The following is a 16,687-nucleotide window of genomic DNA, read 5'->3' as shown; positions in this document are numbered from 1 at the left end:
GGGGAAGGAAGCCCGTCTTCAGTGGTGCCGCTCGCCTCCTTTGGTGCAGCGAAGTGGTCCCGCGCGCTTCTGGCCGGACTGTTCCCACAGTGCCGCGGAAGTACGTCACGGCAGCCACGCTTCCGGAGGACTTAGGGAGAACTTCCGGCCGCTTTACTACTCTTAACATGTTTTGCTTTGAGCGGGCACAGCGACACTGCGCTGTGCGTGCGAAGGGCGACTGTCTGCGGGCTAGAGAAGCCGAGGGTCGGCGCGTGATGGCGTCTCAGAAGGGTATCAGCTGCAGGTGCATAGCGAAAGCGTACTTTTTTCACGGTAGGATTAAGCTCGTCAGTAAATGCCCTGTTTGAATAAAAGCACGAAAGTGTACTGTCGCAGTTTTTGTTACCTGTGTACTAGAAGAGGGAGAGATTAAACGGTTCTAAAGAGAGTAAATGGTTGTAAAAGGGCAAATACAGGCAGTAGAGACACCGTGAAGAGCTGCATCATGTCAGTGCTGTTATTTCTTTTCCTCCGTTGTGTTCTAAAACAAAATATATTGTTCTGACACCACTGCATTAAGCAGCCTACAGTTTTCCTATTGAATGAAGAATCTGAAGGACATGAGCGCTTCTCGCGAGAAGCATGCCGGGTGGTATTGTTCACCCGGTCGAATACCTCCACAGTGGCGCTTTGAGTCACTTGTAGAAGGCGTACCCACCCTGCGAGCCAATCAGAAAGCACAAGACGGCAAAATCAACAATATTGCGGAGTTTGACAGTGACCAGGCGCTCCGGATATTTATAGCAGCCTTGCCAGAGTTGTTTATTTGCTGTGTGGAGGAACTCGGAGGCTTCGATGCCTTGTGTGGCACTCGAGACCCCCCTGCGTCTCGAGTCCCACAAAAGCATCGCTTTGCATCCAGTGACGAGCATCGCTTTGCAATGGTTGTCAGCTTTGTGAGCGGGACAGAGTCCTGGCTACGTTAAATGCTGAGCAGTGTACGCAGCACGCGCATGAAGCAACACACGGATTATTAGTGAAGAGTACGTTCTACAGCAGAGTGAGGGAGCAGCTGTTTAGCATTACGACCAATGTACGCTCAAATTATTTTGCAGTGTAAGCTGTTACGGGCTCATTCCAATAGCCCTTTCGGTTGGTGATGGTGTCCACCACCGTAGCCGCCGATGTCCGGTGTCCGTAGCAGCTATCACCGGGAATGAGAAAAAAAAATATGCAGTTCGCGCCGAGATAGAACCCGTGCCCGCTGTGTGGGAGGGAGTCGGCCACTCTACCACTCAGCCACACCAGCGCTTGCTAGCGTGCACCGGAAAAAATGCCCTATAAACGCGTTCTTACGTGCGAGGAGACACGCGATGCCACATGCGCACCGCGTAGCGCCGATATGTGCACATTTTGCATTGCAGTTTGCATATTATTACACCAGGTAGAACTGCATGTAGCAGAGGCACAGGTAGCGGTACAATGTAGTTAGAGAAGGCTTGAGGAACAAAAAAATATGTTTAAGGAGATGTATGCAAGAATACCAGAAAATAATTTCACGCAGAAACTCTTCTGAGAGTTGTCTAAATATGCGTAGCGTTGTGCCACTTGCTTATCTCCACGCAGAACGGTGTCATTATCAACGTTATGAAACTTGATCAGTCCAGTACAGAGGGCAGCGCTGCTGCGACATGAACTGGTGTGGACGGGTAATGTGTCTACAAGAAGACTTTTCTTTATCAATGCATACGTGAGACGTAATATAAGCATCTAGTAAGTGAGACTTAGTATGAGTTAATTGCTACTTTCCAACTAAGCACCGCACTTTACATATTCTTTACACGTTCTTAAGCAGTTGAAGGTGCAGTTGAAGGTAAAAATATTAACATTAGCCTTACCTTCAAGAGTACGTTTTGTATATTACTGGGACATTTAGCTACCTCACTGAAAAATTTTAAATTCTGAAGCCTGAAAAATAAAAACACTCATTTAATTTTGTTTATCTTTCTCTGGAATGAGTTGAACAACATTTTGAGCACTGGTTCAAGCTGAGTTACCACAGAGAAGCATGCGTGAGGATAAAACAAAAGGAAAAGAAATAATATTTTATCTACTCTCCGCACTGAATCTTCCTCGAGAACCATTTCTCATAGACGCGACCGAATTAATCTTTCCTCTAGCAGGATTTTATTTATCTCACCTTGCTGCCTACGTGTGTATGATGTACTCACAATTTCTTCTTAATTTTCTTTCTTTGCCCCCTCCCCCCCCCTCCTCCGCCCATGCAGAGATGACGGTGGCGCGGCCTCCCTGTCATCGCGTCGCTACTGCGCCGGGAGGCGCTAACCGGAAAAACGCAAGCTGGGACACCCCCATGGGAAAACGCGAGCAGCTATGAAGAAGGCAAAGAGCCGGCATGATCGCTTCCTGAGCATACGCGGCGTCTGAAATAGTCCGGCACACAGCATCCGGTAGACCACTCTTCTATAGATAAATGCTTCCCTCCTCTCGTCCAGTGTTCCCCTGCTTCTCTTCCGTTTGTTCCCTATTTACGTCGCGCTGAGTCACGGTGAATAAAAAAAGGGACTTGGACCAACAAAAAAAAGAACTGGTAAAACTTTCTCCAACAAAAGAATAAATTCGCAGGATTCGTCATTACGGTTATCGTCACACTAGATCGGTTACTGTAAAGATTTACTGATCGCGGTGGCTCATTTAATAGATTAATTTAAAGCCGTCGAAACGTTTTTGTTTCGACGGTGGAGGTTTGACGCTCATACTTTTGTCTTCCTACCTGATCGCGTCAATTTTCTTGCTCCTTAATATGGCGAGTCATTTCGGAATCTCCATTGCATTTATATAAAGCATATGCGCAATGAGCAGGAATAGTGGCAGTCAATACCGTGGACATTACGAGACATTAATTTGGGCACAAAGGGCATCGAGTTTTCTTGAGACAGAAGGTCTTATAGGCTGAACATGTAATAAAAGAGGGGGTTGTCACATAAAGAGTGCGTGGGACATATCTCGCATGCTTCCGGAGATTCCACTGCAGGTGTCTGGTGAGTGGTCTCTATGACCATGACCACTTATACTGGCAGAGATTAACTCCGTGGTTAAGTTGTCCAGCCATCACTGACTGGTAGTTAAGCGTCGAGCAATCACCAACACCGCAAAAAAACAGTGCCACAAGTTTAGTGAATATATGCCCGGTTAGCTTAAAAAACGTTCTCAACGCTGGAAGTTTTGAGTGATACTAAACATACATACGACGCAGCGGCGTGCCTGCATTATTGATCCGTGTGAGCTATTGGTTTTCCTTATTTTCGCCTATTTCAGAAGGATGTTATTATGTACGTAGGAGCACTTGACTGCTTGTTATGTGCTGCATGTTACTGCTTCGTACTTAAGTTCATCGTGAAAAGGAAAATGTCGTAGTGGAGAATTCGGGTATCGGGGGCTTTCCACAGTGCATTCATAGTATATACTAATACTGTAAGGACGCGTCTAATCCACAAGTTCTGTTTCTACAAGCGTCCATGCCATAATGACGACACTCTCATTGTCTGTGAATGCAAACTCCCTTGTAGGAACCAAAGTCATGCAAGTATAATGCTTTGAGCTGACGCTGGAGTATTCAAGTTCAAGTTCATTTTATTTACCACATACATGGAGTTTCACATAAGTGGTTGGAACGAGGGAAAAAAAGCTGCATTAAAAACAGCTTGACTGGCCCCACGTCTGCGGTTCACTAAGGCAGCATGGCAATAAAAGAAAAATACATTTCAACATGGTTGTCAAATGAGAAAAACATAATATGCACAGAAGACATATTTTACAAAAAGTGAAATTTAACTGAAACATATTTAACACAGCATGCTTAAAACAGAAGTGTTAGAGAGTGTGCGAACGTTTTCATAAGAAATCTTGAATTTATTTAATATCTTCGGCAAGCAATAACTTAATGTTTGAAAGCCATAATTTGTGCGCGGCCGTGGTACATACCATTTTTCCGAGTGTCTGCTTAGGCGCGAAGAAGAATTTAGTTGCAAGTTAGCTACACTGTGTATATAACCGCGATTTCTTACGGTATCAGATCTAAAGGATACTAATAAAGTGTATTCATATAGCACGTTTAATTTAATTACATTAGATTTAACGAATAGTTCTGAAGTATGTGCATTAAATGGTAGGTTTGCAACAGAACGTAGAGGCTTTTTTTGTAGGATAACAAGATTATTTATGGATTACTGTGTTCCGTTACCCCAAATTAAGTTACAATAGCGCAGATGTGATGAGAAAAGTGCCTTAAAAATCGAAAGCTTTTGAGGAACTGGTAATACACGCTGAGATTTTCTCAGTACGCCCAAGACCTTGCAAAGTTTGTTTTGTAAAAGTTCCGTATGGTGATCCCATTTCATATATTTGTGAAAAATTACACCTAAAGATTTTACTGTAGAAGAAAATTCAATTTTATTATTATTCAACATGAGATTGTAAGAATGAGAGAGTTCATAAAGTGGAGATTCCAATCTGAAAGATACATGTTACCGTTATGCATTCCAATAATAGTCGTTTTCTCAGCGTGACACAATAGCCGACACTTTAATGTCAGAAAATCTAGAAAAAATTCTGTAGTTCGCGTAGACTCAGGTCGTTCGATTCCGCTGTGCAACTTCTCGCAAAAGAAAAAAGCGAGTGCGCGCACAGTTTGCTGACAATGATGGCCAACTTGTTCCTCGGTGTGACGCCGTCCGTAGACATGCTAGCGGACCGAGACCACGTTGTGTGCAACGTTAAGCTGCCCCCGATAGCAACCGACTTCCTTCACTGAGTCAGCCTCAGGCTTCGGGTATTCCATCCGTGGGATTGAGTGCGAATGGCGTGGTGTAAGCACCGCCGAAGTGTAAGTCTCTCAGCGCGAGGCGTGTCGAACGCCACGCGTCATTTGGCGGGTCGCACCCACACGATATAGACTCCGCAAAGGACACGCGTGGCTATCACTTGTCATTTGGCACGGCCTCGCTGTGAAGGGATTCCGCAAAAGAGCTGCGCGCCCATATCGCACTCATCCCACTCTCTCTCTCTCTCTCCCTCTCTCCCTCTCACGCAGTTCTCATTAACTCCGCACCCGTCAAGCACCCTTCATCGTCGTCGCCAACGCAGCATCCCAGCTCCCAAACGGGCCACCGGCCTGTCACCGCCAGGGCTTCGTAACGTCGGTTGGCGTACTACTTGTCGGCTCCGAACTGGGACGGAGCCGCCAAAGCGGGTGCGTCGAGGGCCCTCCTAGTCGCGCCAGAAAGGCCTGACTCTCTCGCCTTGGCTGTCGTTGTCAGAGTGTCTGCGGCTGAGCTCGAAATGAGAAGCACCACCTCCCCCCCCCCCCCCTCCTCTGCCCCTCTGCCGCTGACTTGTGAGCGTCCTGTTCTATACAGCCTTCTGCTCTTGACATAACCAGACGCGAGAAGGCTTCGAGAAGGCTTTGTGTCGAATAGCTGTTCGAGAGAGCGGTGACCTTCGACGAGTCGCGTGGATTTGGCAAAGCGAGAACAATGATATTTGATTCTGGCTAACACTGTTCTCAGACTTGAATTCAGGAGAAGCGGCGTCGTAAGACGTTTCTACGTTTTACGTCTTACTATACATTGCTGGTCCGTGTTCTTGTCATGACTCACTACACTGAATGCGTTTTTACAATCAACCCGCATGGTTTCTAGTGCATGTCAGCAGCAGCTGTACAAGAAGCCTTACCGAAACGTCTGCAATGCTACCCAAGACAGAGTAGCCAGCCGGTACTTACACTGGCTAACCTCCCTTCTTTCTCTCTCTTTTGCTTCCTGCTTGGTGTAACAGATACATTTCATTGTGAAGCCATATGTATTATTGCCTTCTACAATTATACGGCTATATTTGCTTTTGATTCATGTAAAATTGCGTTTTTTAATCTAGCATCAAGATTTGTTGCAACGACTCGACGAATATTGTTCGCGTGATCTTTGGTTGGGACAGCTCCCCCTGTTCAAGACATCTTTTTTTCTTTTAACCTGTGCACAAGCTTGAACTTAACGAATACATATGTTTAGCCTACGGTAGTGATACCTGCTCAAGCTATACAACGCAAATAAGGTTCAGCTTAATATACTAATGTCTAATGAGGTCACAGAAACATGTTTACAATATCGTTTCGTCTTTAATGTGCGTCTACTTTGGCAACAGTAGAAAAAGTAACATTGTGACATGAAATGTCACCAAGCGAAACGCGTAAGCTACGTATCCCTCCCCCTACGCTGCGTAATAATATTCACTTCCATTTCAATTCCTCCCGTACCTGCGTTGAAAAAGAGTGAATCCCAAGAGGTACAGTCGCTCGCGCTTTTCCAATCTACGCTGTCTCATGGAGAAGCGAGAACTGTTACCGGAGGACCGTGGAAGCGAACTTTTCAATTTCAGAACCACACTGGAGCTTGTCCTCTCGCCTCTCTTTCTTTAGTTTTTTTTTTTTCTTTAGTCTTCTTTCTTTTTCTCTCCTAGGAGACGCAATTTCTCGATCTCCGCGGAGCCACGTCGCGTTAACCTGACAAAAGGAGGAATAAGGAGCAGTCCCTCCTCAGAATGAATTAAATTCTCGAACCTCCCTTTCACACGGCTCCCGAAGACAGCGTCCGTTTGTCCGGCCCCGTAAAAGTTTCAGCCCTCCGAATCCATTGTCATTCGCTAGCGAGGAAGTATAGCCTACAGCAGTAGAACCGAGCCGAGAAGACGTAGTCACCCTCCGAACTATTGCCCTTCGAATACGAAGGAAACTGTGATAAGATGGAATGAGAGAAAGAAGGGGGGATGAGGGGGGGGGGGGGGGGGAGGGGGGCGCCCTTCCACCTTCTACTTTTGCCACGGTATTGCCAACCCACGCCGTATCTCCGGGAGTCTCCGCGCTGAGTCCACCGCCAAAAAGGCACCGCGCTCGCATATGCGTCTGTGTTTCTTCCGGCCGCGGATCGGGTGTGTCTTACGTAAAGCCCATCCTACGGGGAGCAGATGGGGCATTTCTCGGGGTTGGGCGGAATGAGGAGAGAGCGCCGCGGTGCTTCAAAGAGTGAAGATTCGCAAGAGGTGCCGGGCTATCGCGCGCAATGCACGCTGCAGCGAGTGTCCAGAGGTCGCGGCGACTGCATTTGGGCGAAAATAATCTCGAAACCGGGGACGAAGTGTACCCCGCCCCGCGTCTGCACGCTTGCCCGGAACCGCGGCCATCACGACTCTCTACAAGCGTTGGCGAGCGGCGGCGCGGGCGCGCCGCTGAAACGAAACCAATGCCGCTGGGGGAATAGAAACGGAAGAAGCTCGTACTATGAAAAAAGAAAGAGATCCCTCGCGCGCGCGGTACAGCCACTGCCGTCGTCACCGTCAGCTACATCTTTACCACTGCGTGAAAAAGGGGATAAAAAGAACACACGCGCACTCGTAAAGAGAGAGAAAGAAGTGTTTTACTCTTTCTTATATTTCGGTTTCCTTATTTCTCTCTCGTTCTCAAGTCCTTCCCGCAGGAACCAACCTCCGGTTCGTGCCAAGACCCAAATAGAAGCAAACAGAAAAGGTGGAGCCGAACAAGACAGCGCCAGTGGTGGAGGCGATGCCGGCTCAGTGGGGAAGGAAGGGCGAGCCATGGAGACGCATTTGAAATGCGAATTTTCTCCGGGACGCTCCGGCCAACCGAGCGAGACAGACCAACCGAGAGAGGCCCGCCACCACCGCCTATATGAGGGAGTTCGGGGAAAGCGGAGGGGGGCAGAGGGAGGCGTTGTCGTCTCTTCCTCTTCCTCTCACTCTTCCTTGACTGTACAGAGGCTTCCTACTCATATTTCTTAAACTCACTACTATACTGTACGCCCTCGTCTTGTGCTTACGTCTTTCGCGTTCTGCCACTGCTTTTCTTTTTTGCCTGGCCCTTTCTTTATTATTATTTATATTCTTTCTTGTAGATACACTGTCTGGCATTTCGGAATGCTTCGCGTTTTGCCCGACAGTTTTCTGATATTGTGCACTATCTCAACACCACGTCCGTCGTCATTATCGTTTCCTTATTCTTTTAGTGCTTGCTTCCTTCGGTTCTGTATGTTCGTCTTCCTCTCACATATTTTTTTCGCCGCCTACGTTATTCTTTCGTCTTCTCAGTGTACCTCTCGGTTCGTTGATTCCTTCCTTCGTGCACCGCTTTTTCATTCCTCGCGTAAAACGCGTATTGGGGTTTACACTTTTCCATTTTCAGTGCGCGTGCGTTTTATCTCAGTACTGCGAAGAAAAAAAAACTGATTGCTTCTGCTCCAAGCGGAGGCGAGATAGAAAATAAAGCTTGTAAGAACGGCCGTATATGGGCAGAAGACGAGGAGCGGCCGCCGTAAGACGTGAGGACCACGACGCGGACCGTTTCTTTTGCGTTTTGTTATGGTCATTTTTAAAACCCGGAAGCGACTGGAAAAGTGTGACAGGATGTACAAGACTCGAAGGGCAAAATAAAAGAGAAAAGAAAACAGTAAAATGTTTGGAGGTCGGAGCAGAGATGATGCACAGAATGAGAAGCATTGAAAAAGCAGTATGCTCGTTGACTGTGATTTTTTTTTTTCTGCACTAATTCAAAGCTTACAGCTGTAAGCTGTCAAGAAATAACGTGCAACCAACCTTCAATTTGTAAGGATTAAGAAAAATATCCCGTGCACAGGGTCCCGCGCACACGAACGCGGACGCGCACAGGGCTGACAAGCTTGCGATAATCAACCCACGTGACGAAAGTTAAGGCAAATGGACGCCGATGTCATCCGAAAGCTAGAAAGTGACCACAATGTTTTGCACGTCACCCATCGAGTTATAGACCACCGACTATGGCGTTGCGCTGCAAAGGTCGAGGTCGCGGGTTCGAAGGGGCGAGATGCAAAATACGCTCGTGTACCTAGATTTAGATGCACCTTCAAGAACGCCGAGTGGTCAAATATAATCTGGAGTCCCCTCACTACGGAGTGCATCAATGATCGTATTGCGTGTCTAGTATTGCGTGTCTAGTATTCGGCCGACGACCCTTTATAGATATCCTTTCGAAAGCTGTCCAGTGCCAATAAATGTATCCATTTGTGCTCTGAGTCACCAACCTTGTGCAGCGTTGCCGGTGCTTCGGCTCCTATTGGCGGCAAGAACAAAATAAAATACAGTGTGGCATCGCAGCCTCTTGTGTTGTCTCTAGGCATCGTGCCTTATACTTTCTTGTCCTGGAGATACATATTCACTCATCTTCGTGCTCCACGATTATGAGTTCAACTGCATTATGAGTCCCCCGCCCCCACTAAAGAAGAAAAAAAAAAGACCATCTGAACAGACCAGACAGTGTAAGAGCAGGAGTCGCGGTAGTACTGTTACAGACTGATTAGTACTCTGTAGTACGCTAAGCTTTCATAGCATAGCAACTAACTAGTGTGGTGTTCTCTAACTGCTATCGCTCTTCCACTTACCTTTCTTTGTTTTTGTTTTTTTTTTTCAATTCTTGTGGCACTTTTACGTATCCGTGCCGTGAAAAAAAAAAGAAAGCTGTCAGTCGAACAAAAAAATAACGAGCATTATTCGAGGTTTGTCCCTTTCCGCTGCGTCGAACGGTGTAAGCGCCATAAAGGAAAAGACCGATCCAGATGGAGACGCGAGCAAAGCTGGTCGTAAGAAGATCCAACAAGGAGCAAATAAAGAACAAGATCCCGGTAAACAAGCGTATGTCAATCCAGTTGAATTAGAAGGTGCGACCTGAATAACCCGGCTAGGCTGGTTCGCGAGACCTCGTCTGGTGCGAAAGCTATATAGGAGCACGGAATCAAACAAAACCTTCCTTTGCGATTTGTTCTTAGAAAAAGAAAAGCGACAAAGCGATAAAACAGAGGAAATAGGGGAAACGGCCGTAGACAGACACTCACGAAAAGTGTTCGCCCTGTCGGCGCCGACTTTTATTCATTCCCTACAAAAGGTGATCGGCAAAGGACGAGGGAGCGCTACATCCACATTGCAGTGGGATTGCATTTGGCGCCCGGAATCTGCTGGGCTCTCTTGTATGCTAAGTGGCGCTTTTGTTAGAGCCGGGAGCCCCGTCCCACTTCGCGCACCCCTTTTCGGACGCTCGCGTAACCTCGTTGGTCTTCGTCTGCAGTTCGGATATAGTTCGGAGCACGCCGCATCTACGGCTGTTCGATCAGCGCATGCGCCAGCCTTCAATGCCATCGGCTGTATAATCGGCTTGCGACGTCGGTGCCTTTGTTCACCGGCAACGCGAAGGGCAGACGAGTAAGAAGCGAACCATAGACGTTCGCCGACACTTCTTCAGTTTTCATGGCGGACGAACAGGGCAAAAAAATTAAATAAATATGCAGTGTCGAGTGATTCCTCCGTCCCTGAACTATTTTACAGCGGGAGTAGCAGGCATTCACAATGGACATTGCTATATTTTCTCTCCCCCCCCCCCCAAAAAAAAACATTAACAATTTAGCAATGGACGCGTCGTTTTCGCGCGCTACGTCCGCCTGGTGTGGCCTATGTGTCAGTGTGCGTGTGCGTACTTTGTTTTTGTGTTTCTCTCACCACCTTTCCTTCGTCCCTCACCATGCCACGCCTGTCGCTAGGCTAACCTCCCCCGATATCATTGAATTATTTCTCTCTCTCTCCCTCTCTCTCTCTCTCTCTATACATACCTTACACCATATAAGGTGGCAGTGTGGAGGAGCAACAAGAACCCAGCCAGAACAGGTAACCACCGAAGAGCCGCGGGAAGCCCAGCTGTCAAGCCGGGATTCCGAGGACCCGTTAGCACTGGTGAACCGAGCCCGGGAGATGATCAGGACCTACAATTACCTGACATGAGGAAACTGCCCACCAAGGGCAAAAAACATTTCGCTTGCTCAATAATAAAAGTTCTCTCTCTCTCTCTCTATCTCTCTCTCTCTCTCTCGCCCCGAAATATGTGAACAGGCGTTACCACTCTTAGAGCTTGTGAGCCGCACAAATTACTGCTCTTTAGCTGGCTGGTTATTGGGGAACAACCTCGCATTGCAGCTGGTGCTCGATCTCCAGTGATATTGATGGCCGGATATCTTCCTTTCTTTTTTTTTCTTTTTTTGACGTGATAGCGTTAAGGGCCCGTGTCGCAGAAAATCCGGTGTCGTCGTCGGCGAAGTTGTCCGTAAGCCAAAATTACCGCATATATTTAGGTATATGTATATTCCACGCCTTGCTACTGATATGAGGTATGCGTGGGTTATTAGCGGCGAGAATTTTGAGTGGCGCCCTCTTGCGAGTGACGTCATGCCAAGGACGCCGCTCGCTCCGGCTCACTCGGCTGCCGCGCGCGCTCGTGTATGCTTGGGGCTCGAGCCGTACTTGTAGAAGGATATGTCGGCTTCTTTCTGCTGCCATGCCTTAGCCACAGTTCCTTCTTCAAAAGCGCGTGAGTCGAGAAAATTTGCGGCTTGAATGTCGCAAGCTATGTAGCGTTGAAGGGGTCTGCTGGTTTTGCAATGCATATATGCGAAGTTTCTGTCCAAAAAATTTTGCCTAAAAAGAACGTCTGCAAATTCAACACGCGAAGTTGTGTATGATGCTTCGATAAACAATTAAAGTTCCCTTAGTGCATAGCTGTGAGAGACATTGCATTTTACACGGAAGAAAGATCTTGGTATTTCGTGTCGACGTGTTATGCGTGTTAGAAAGACACTGCCCAGCGAAGCTGTCATCATTATTCTCAGTAATCTGGTGAGTTGCTATAGACAAGCATGGACATTTTATTAATGCGTAAAGAAAAATAGTTAGGCGCGCATTTTGTATGAAAAAGTTAGCTGCTACTTTCACCGCTTTCTGAAACAGGTCCCCATAAAACGAATTGCTCATGGCTGCTAAGACGACGGCGCGTCATATGTAGAGTATTTACATATAGTTAATTCACAAATACCATAGTAGCAATCACCTGAAAAAACGGTTTCGTGGTTAAGATCGAGAGCCAATCATTTGCAAGCGATGAAATGTTTCATGGTGGCCCTTAGTAGGCTTTGTCGAAAATTTGGCACACCCCTCACCCAACGGTAGCAGCCGACTGTCGTTATGGCGAGGTACGCATTGCTCGTGAAACCCATAAGTTCACTACAGCTTCGAATTGAAACCATGAAGCAGTTTCTTACAGCGCCAATTGCAATGGCTAAAATATACTCGAGGTACTACAGTGCAGCTTAGGATGCCTAGAAAAGGAAACTTCAAGCACCTTCTTCCTCACCATGTCCCGATCCAGCATTGTTTATTATAAACGGAGAACTATTCGCTTCGTCAGTACATAAAACAGAACCTCGCAAACCTTCATTAGGAAGACACCGCAAGCCTTACATGTTTCACTTGATTTTTTCACCCTCCAGCAGCGAATTATGACATCTTCAATATGTCCCATACTACTAATAAATGGCGCTTCGGTTTCTCTCTGGCTGCAGCCATACGGGCCATAGGGCATGTTTCACTAAAGAATTTGGGCCAAGCAGCCTCTGTCGGTTGGTCAAAAAGATTCATTATGTATATTTCTCAAGCAACAAACACCAGTAAATTGCTCATGTGAGTTGAACGTGTAGCACGGAAAAGGGAATATATATTGGTAAATTCCTTTTCGGATTCTGCAACAGCTGTAAGCATAAGTTAGCCTTATTTCAAATTACCGCCACTCGAAATAAACACGTGAATAACCCCCTAATTTTGAGAAGCAGTTAAAGAAGCAAGTGGTGCTGGTAGAATATAAACTGCAGTGTTAAGTGCTCGTATTACTGCCGAGCGTTCCTGTGAAGAAATGCAAAAATTCTATATTATACCATGAACTGCTCGTCGGGAGCAAATCTGTTTTAGCGGATTAAAATCAAGGTAGCTGTTGTTGAAGCCATATATAGCCAGCATTTGTGACATACATATCACACCGCGCAGGTATAGTGTCATAAGTGGATTCTTATAAGCTATCTTTGTTGCGGTTGTCGAACCGCTCATGAAAAACCGCTGGTCTGCGCTCCTTCGGCTGACGCTGTAGCGTTGCCTTTCAGAACTGTAGTGTCGTCTAAGAAATAAGCTATTTGAATAAATTTTCGCGAACAAAGATGTCTTAAGAATATATGAGACGACCGCCATAAGTATACAAACAGAGGGAACGAGAGTGAACAAACGAAAGAACTGCAGAAGGCGCCCGGACACCAGTAGAACTGCAGCAGACAACAGGCGCGAGTCCACGCCCTGACGTCACGCGAGCGGCGCTCGCAGCGCCCCTCTAGTTCGTTCTCGGGGCTAATATTGCCGCACCGCTCTATCACTAAAGTTGTTTATACATTTTCTTGCATTCTTGACAAAGTTATTCCTCGGAATTTTGAGAATGACAGCCCACAAACAAACGTCATGAAACAAAACACCGACAGTGCATGCCGTTTTTGTTAAATCTTCTCAAACTTAAATCTTAAAAGTGCGAAACAATAATGGAAACCGGAAGATTATCTAATTTTTTGGCGCGGTTGTGCACTACCTCCAGGATCGGCCCACGCAAGAGGCCGCGTTTCTACCAGAAAGCTCGCCTTCGTGCATAGCGTTCGCTGCGAGTGTTTTCCGGTAAACATTACAGTTACATAAGCAGCAGTTGCCAGGAAGAGTGACAAGCAGTCAGGGATCTTTGAATGCTATCGCGTTCCACACTTAGAGATGAAGTTTAGGCGTCCTCGAAATTTTTTTTCACTCCTTCACCCTGTGTGACGCCGAGGGCGTGGTCTGAAGACGACGAAGACTATCTGACAACTGCATCAAAATAATCATCAAATCGAAATATTAGGATGGAATTCGATGGCCATTTCCCCCCACAAAACTTCCAAATGTCACTCATTCAATTATTTATATAGCCTTTTGCACGATTACTTCGCACGCGTACATACTAACAACTTACTAACTACTAACGCTTCAGTATGTGAGCATAAGGCGAATGCAGGCATTTTCTCTTCTTTGCTTGGCCCGTCATATTCTTTGAGACTACCAGATAATATTCCCGTCTTTGAAGCTCAGCTTTTGGCAGTCATTCTTGCACTGCTTAAATTCCCTTTGAATGCCGGTACTGTTGTTATTACAACATATTTTCTCTTTCCGTATGTGCTTCTCTTGCAACCACATCAAGTTGACCAGCCTTAAATTAAAGCTTTCCTATCACTAGTTCCCTCGCAGCTAAATTTTATTAAGTTATTATGGGCACTGTTATGATCGACCTGTCAAGTGTGAGAGACATTCAGGCGTACGTTCCCATGACAAGATGATTTGCCTCGTTCCAGAAAAGGTTGTTACAGTTAGCCTGGACATCAACCTGTCAAGTGTGAGAAGCGTTCCAACAGGTGTCCCCATGTCGGCATAAAGTGCACGTCGGCACGGGCAACTTCTATACAGCACGAACTTTGTCCGGATATGGGCGCACACAAGATGACTTGCCGAGAATAGTAATTTGGTGGCGCTCGAAGTGACATTTAGACGAATTAAGTCGAAGGCCAACATTGCGAAAAGCAGAAAGAACTAGCGAGGGGCGCTCTAGGTGCGTAGCAAATGTAGCAGCAAAAAATTGGAGGACGCCTAAGCGCCTTCAAGAGTGGAACGCGATAGCGTTGTCGCACCCCGTTCGCACCGCCCACTCATTCGCTCGGCATGCTCTTGACGAGACGAAGGGGAGAAGCGGGCGACTGGCGCTCCACCTTTCGGGGCAGCGCCATACATTGCAAGGCGGGGGTCTTCTGTGTTTGCCGCAAGATGGCTCTGCGTGTGCGCCAAGCGCAGAAGAAGTGCAGCGGAAACGTACTTCGCTACTCGTTTAACTGCGACTTCTGTAATTTACACGTACACCGCAGTATAACTTTCTACAGCATGTTTCTAAGGCAACACCGCATTCACTAGAAGCGCTTTTGTCCTACTTTGAACCATCGAACTCATGGCTGAGTGGTAGCGTCTCCGTCTCACTCTCCGGAGACCCTGGTTCGATTCCCACACAGCCCATCTTGCAAGTTGTTTTGATTTATGAATTGCCTTTCGGGATTTTTCGCTCACGGCCAACGCCGCCGACACTGGCTCTTCTGCGACACGAGCTCCTTAACGCTATCGCGTTAAAGCAACGACGTCATCCAAGTAACGAACACAGATGGACCACTTGAGGCCAAGCAGGAGTGCGTCCATCATGCGTTCCTCATGCGTTCAAAAGTGACTGGAGCGCTGGCTGGCGCCCAGAATAACGTCATGGGGACGCTCTTGGAGAACAGTAAACAGATGTTTGACGGCCAGCGGCACTAACGTGGGCGGTACATATTCCTATTACAGCGGCGCTGTCTATGGGTCGGGTCCCGAATTTGATTCAAGATCGCTTCATTCTGTACAAAAGGGTATAAGTGTCATCACTTGGATATGTAATTTCAGTAGATTAGTTATCAATAGACAGCATTTGCAAGATCGGTAGACTATCAGGTAGATAAATTTTTTTCTTTGCTATGGGGGTGCACCATTCATTTTCTTACGTGACGGACAAATTTCTCATTGGGTAGGCGTAGAAGTGCTTACGCATTTAATAATAGAGGTGATACGAGAATGTGTGTGCGTACCTATCGTCGCGATGACCACCGATCAGGAGAATAAATGTGTTCGTAACTCTGTTCAAAATTCTGTGTCACTTCTGCGTCGTGGGCTAAACAGCTTCCCTGATCGGCCACCTTCACAGAGTGAAATGGCTCATGCTTTTTTGTGGCCAGTGTTCCGTGAGCGACTCGTACAATACAGTGCTCCGCAGGGCTCTGCACTTTAGTGATCCACCTACGAAGCTGCATGGTCGCTCATCAATGAGATGTGCGCACCGGTATCCATCAGAGCAGTAGCAGGGACACCCTGTATGTACGCATCAAGTAAATTCCTATAGGGACACCCTCTATGTACGCATCAAGTAAATTCCTATCCGTTGGTAAGGTGAGTAGAGTAATTGCAGCACGGGTCGTTGAAGCAGCGCCACCCCTGGGAGCTGCAACCGTCAGTCTACCGTAGAGCACCGGTACATGGCGGAAGGAGAACAGCGAATAGTGTACTATACGCCGTTCTCGTTGGGTGAGTGGGACAGGGGACATCGTGATGGGGGCGAACGCCTCTGTCGGGTGGATGAGCACGCCTGAGTATAACCGTGTGGTTCTGTGGACTCTTCCGGTGCGGTGGGCCAGTGGAAACGGTGGTGAGGTTGGAACGTAGACTGATACTGGGACGACGTCCACGTATTTTGGGCAGCGACGGGAAATATGGCCGACACGTCCACACGTCCAAACAAATCGACCGCTCGTCAAATTTTCGCCATTCCGCTGGGGTGCGAGAAGGCCGTGAGAAGCAGTGGCGTCGAGAAGAACAAATCGTAGGAAAGGCGTAGGTGTCCGATGGGTCGACGGAACAGTTATACTGAATTGCAAGGCTCGCTGGCTCTCCGCGCACGACAGACTGCGCAAGAAAAATCGCCGGTAGAGAATCGTTAGAATAGGTCGGAAAGCCAACCAGTACCAAGGCTTCAATCTCTCGGCGAACGATACGAGCTAAGTACTCGGACGTTTCCGGCAGATGCACCAAGTGAAGGTCCACGCACGACATAGTAGCAGCCGTATTTCAAAGACGCGTGAACTGTTAC

The 16,687-nt window shown here is 47.3% G+C and overlaps 1 long non-coding RNA gene across 7 annotated transcripts in view; it reads left to right on the top strand.

Annotated features, from left to right (window-relative positions):
- The window catches only part of LOC126522746 (uncharacterized), a 785,183-nt gene extending 774,246 nt beyond the window's left edge, over nt 1-10,937 (top strand). For 6 of the 7 annotated variants that reach the window (XR_011895173.1, XR_011895179.1, XR_011895176.1 and 3 more), the window contains 3 exons: nt 2,271-2,453; nt 5,096-5,254; nt 10,716-10,937. This is a non-coding gene — a long non-coding RNA (uncharacterized lncRNA). Of the gene's footprint in view, nt 1-2,270; nt 2,454-5,095; nt 5,255-7,517; nt 9,198-10,715 lie in introns of those variants that run through there. The other variant, XR_011895178.1, reaches the window with a different exon arrangement.
- The last annotated feature ends 5,750 nt before the right edge of the window (nt 10,938-16,687 follow it).

Source organism: Dermacentor andersoni, chromosome 6 (assembly GCF_023375885.2).
Source record: "Dermacentor andersoni chromosome 6, qqDerAnde1_hic_scaffold, whole genome shotgun sequence".
Taxonomy (NCBI): domain Eukaryota; kingdom Metazoa; phylum Arthropoda; class Arachnida; order Ixodida; family Ixodidae; genus Dermacentor; species Dermacentor andersoni.
The sequence above is the reverse complement of the archived record's forward strand: the minus strand, read 5'-3'. Positions and strand labels throughout refer to the sequence as shown.